Source organism: Dromaius novaehollandiae, unplaced genomic scaffold, assembly GCF_036370855.1.
Source record: "Dromaius novaehollandiae isolate bDroNov1 unplaced genomic scaffold, bDroNov1.hap1 HAP1_SCAFFOLD_31, whole genome shotgun sequence".
NCBI lineage: Eukaryota > Metazoa > Chordata > Aves > Casuariiformes > Dromaiidae > Dromaius > Dromaius novaehollandiae.
In genome coordinates this window covers 2,035,770-2,039,454 of record NW_026991289.1, presented here as the reverse complement: position 1 = coordinate 2,039,454, position 3,685 = coordinate 2,035,770, and the positions used below count along the sequence as shown (strand labels likewise).

General features: G+C 69.2%; 1 pseudogene; it reads left to right on the top strand.

The window, feature by feature from the left end:
* Positions 1–319: 319 nt before the first annotated feature.
* LOC135325541 (class I histocompatibility antigen, F10 alpha chain-like) lies at positions 320–3,150 on the top strand (annotated as a pseudogene).
* The last annotated feature ends 535 nt before the right edge of the window (positions 3,151–3,685 follow it).

Below are 3,685 nucleotides of genomic sequence, written 5' to 3'. Positions count from 1 at the left end.
CCACATCGTCTCCGTCCCCACATCGTCCTCATCCTCCCGCATCGCCTCTGCGCTCCCGCCCACCACGCGCTCCGCGGAGATCTGCCCGGCGCCCGGTGGCGTCACCACTGCCGCGCCGCGCCATTGGTGGGCGGCCGCCGGCGGGGCCAATGGCTGCGCGACAAGGCGGGGCGGGAGCCGCAGCTTGGCCCTGCGCAGCGCCCTCCGCGCACGCCCTCGCTTTCGCTTCTCCCAACCTGCCGCACCGGGATCTGCCCAGCGCCTGGTGACGCCTGGGTCGACACGAGCCACTATTGGCGGGTGGGACAGAGCGTAGCCAATGGTGGTGTGCCGCAGCGGAGCCAATGGTGGTGCGAGGGCGTGGCCCCTGTGGGCTTCGGCGCTACATGAGGGTGACGGCGATGGCAGCGAGGAGGCGGTAGCGGGGCGGGCGATGGGGCCGGGGCTGCTGCTGCTGCTGGGGGGCGGTGGGGCGGCGGCGAGTGGTGAGTGCGGGCGGGGACCCCAGCCCCCCTCTGCCCTCCCCCGCCGCCGGGCAGCCCGTCAGCGGCCCCACGGACCGGCCTGCAACCGCCCCCGGGTGGTGCTGCCCCCCCGACCTGCCCCCCGGGACATGCTACCCCCCTGGACCCCCTCGGGCTGTGCTGCCCCCCCGGAGCCCCCCAACCTGCCCCCCCAGGACGTGCTGCCCCCCCGACCTGAACCCTGGGACATGCTGCCCCCCCGACCCGCCCGTCTTGTCCCCCCGGGACATCTTGATCCCCCGGATGCCCCCCAATGTGCCCCCCCAGCCCCTCACCACACCCCATGTCCCTGCAGGCCCCCACTCCCTGCGCTACTTCAACACCGCCGTGACGGAGCCCAGCCCGGGGCTGCCCGCCCTCGTCTCCGTGGGCTACGTGGATGGAGAGCTCATCGATCGCTACGACAGCGAGATGCAGAGAGCGGTGCCAGGCGCGGCCTGGATGGAGCAGGAGGGTCAGGACCACTGGGACGAGGAGACCCGGATCAATCAGGACTGTCAGGAGACTTTCCGTGTGTACCTGGACACGCTGCAGAAGCGCTACAACCAGAGCGGGGGTGAGCACGGGCCGGGGCTCCAGGGGCTGGGCCGGGGCTCCCGGCGGCAGCCGCTCGCCATCAGCGCTGGGGGCTGCGGGGCTGGGGTGCCCCCGGCCCTGCGCTGGGTGCCGGGTCCGAGCCCCTCTGCTGCCCCTGAGCCCCCGTCTCCCTGCTTGTGTCTCAGGGTATCACACAGTGCAGCGCACGTACGGCTGTGACCTCCTGGAGGATGGCGGGACCCGGGGGTTTATGCAGCTTGGCTACGACGGGAAGGACTTCATCGCCTTTGACAAGGACACGCTGACATTCGTCACGGCGGATGCTGCTGCGCTAATCAGGAAGAGGAAGTGGGAGGCTGAGAATGAGCCTGAGCGCTGGAAGCACTACCTGGAGAACAGCTGCATCGAGGGGCTGCGGACATACGTGGAGCACGGGAGGGCCGCACTGGTGAGGGCGAGGCGGGACCCCCCGGACACGGGGACGGGCCCCGGGCTCGGCGCTGGGCCCAGGCACCTGAGGGCGCTGCTGGCGGCGCGGTGCGGCGTGTGCATCCGGGCCTGGGCGTGAGCTGCCTGACCTCCCTCCCTCGCGCCGTCTCCCCAGAGCGCCCTGCAGTGAGAGTGTCGGCCAAGGAGAGCCACGGCTTCGTGACCCTGTCGTGCCGGGCTCACGGCTTCTACCCGCGGCCCATCAGCATCAGCTGGCTGAAAAAGGGCCGCGTCCAAGCCCAGGAGACCAAGCGGGACAGCGTCACACACAACAGCGATGGCACCTCCCTGCCTGGGCCAGCACTGAGGCCCTCCCCACAGAGAAGCACGAGTACCAGTGCCGTGTGGAGCACGCCAGCCTGCCGGAGCCCGGCCTCTTCTCCTGGGGTGAGCGCGGGCGGCCAGAGCTCGTGGAGTGCCCGCTGGGGGCAGCTCCCGGCCCCCGCTCCCGGCCCTGCTCTCTTCCAGAGCCACCGAGCTCCCTGCTGCCCGTTGTCCTCGGGGCGGTCATCGCTGTGGTCGTCGTCATCACGGCGATCGCCGGCTTTGTGGTCTGGAAGAGCAGATGGGGTAAAGCACGGGGGCCGAGGAGGTGGGGGGAGGGAGGCCGGGAGGAGAAGGGGCTCGAGCCGGAGCCCTGGGGCCGGAGCAGAGCCGGGCCGTGAGGGGCCGCGTGGCCTGATGCCTCTTTCTTCCCGCAGGGAGGAAGGAGCAGGGGTACGCGATCGCCAAAGGTGAGTGCCGGGGCCGCTCCGTCCCAGGCCGCGCCTGGCAGTGGGGCAGCATTTGCTCTCTGGTTTCTGGCGGCCGCGGGGCTGGTGCGTCCCGTCCCCCGCCTGTCCCCATCTCCCCTCTTCCGTGCCCCGCAGCTTTTCCCCGGCTGCAGGGCAGGGAAAGGGCTGGCGTCCCGCCGCTGGAGGCTGAGGTGCCCGGGCGCTGCCCTCTGCTCCTGGCGCCTGTGAGGCGGCTCCAGGGCTGAGTCCCGGCCCAGCGGGCTCTGCCCTGGCCCGGCTTTGCCCGCGGCTGGTGCGGGGCCCGCAGTGCCACTGGCACGGGGCCGGGACTCACTGCCGCTCTTCTCTCACAGGCCACGACGGGGCATCCAGCAGCTCCAGAATGGGTCAGAGCTGGTGCTGGGAGCGGGGCGGGGGGGCCCAGCCCGGCAAGATACCAGGCTGGCACCCGCTGCGGGGCTGCCGGCCAGCCGGGCGCTGCGGCTGGGTCCTCGGGGGCTTCTGCCTGCTCCCCTGGCTCTGGGAGGGGGGATTTAGCCCCGCAGTGCAGCTCCCATGGGGGACGGCGATGTGGGGCTGGGACCTGCAGGACAGGGAGCGCATGGGGGTGCGGGGGTACCCCCCGCCCCCCACACCTCTGCCTTTATTGATTTTTTCCTCTCTTGTCTTTGCAGGAAGCAATGCCGCCTTTTAAGCGCTCCGTCCTGGTAAGCGAGGGGCCGCAGCCGGACCCGGCAGCACAGGCAGCGGGGCCCAGCCCGCCCGAGCGCCTGCCATCTCCTCGCTGCAGCTCCCGGGACGCCGCCAAGTCCCCTCGGCTCCCACAGCCCTGGAGCAGCAGCACCCGACGCCCCGCTCGAGGCTAAACCCGCCCCGTTTGGGTGCTCGGGCGCTGCGGGGTGCAGGTGGGCACCCGGGGGCAGGTCGGGGGGGCTCAGGATTTTGTCTCACCGCGCCTTGGATCTGCTCCCTGGCTCCAACATGCTGCAAAAAGCTGTGAAGGTGGCGGGAAGCCCCCAGAGAAGAGGAGCACTCGGAGCCTGCTCCTGCCGTGGTCCCAGCTCTGAGCTGGGGTAAAACTCACTGGTTTTATCGGTGTGCAAGGCAGGGTTTCCATCTGCCAGTTGCCTGGGAAATAGAGAATTTGCTGGATTTTTTCAGCACTTGTCCTGGTGGCTCTCTTCGAACAAGAACGCTGTTTTTGCAGTGGCTCTCTGAACAAGAACGCTGTTTTTGCAGTGGCTCTCTGAACAAGAACCCTGTTTTTGCAGTGGCTCTCTTCGAAGAAGAACGCTGTTTCTGCGGTAGGCCTCTGAACAAGAACGCTGTTTTTTTAGTGCGTCTCATAGCACAGGAACGTTGTTTTTAGGTGTGTCTGTTACGACAACAGTGCTGTTTTCT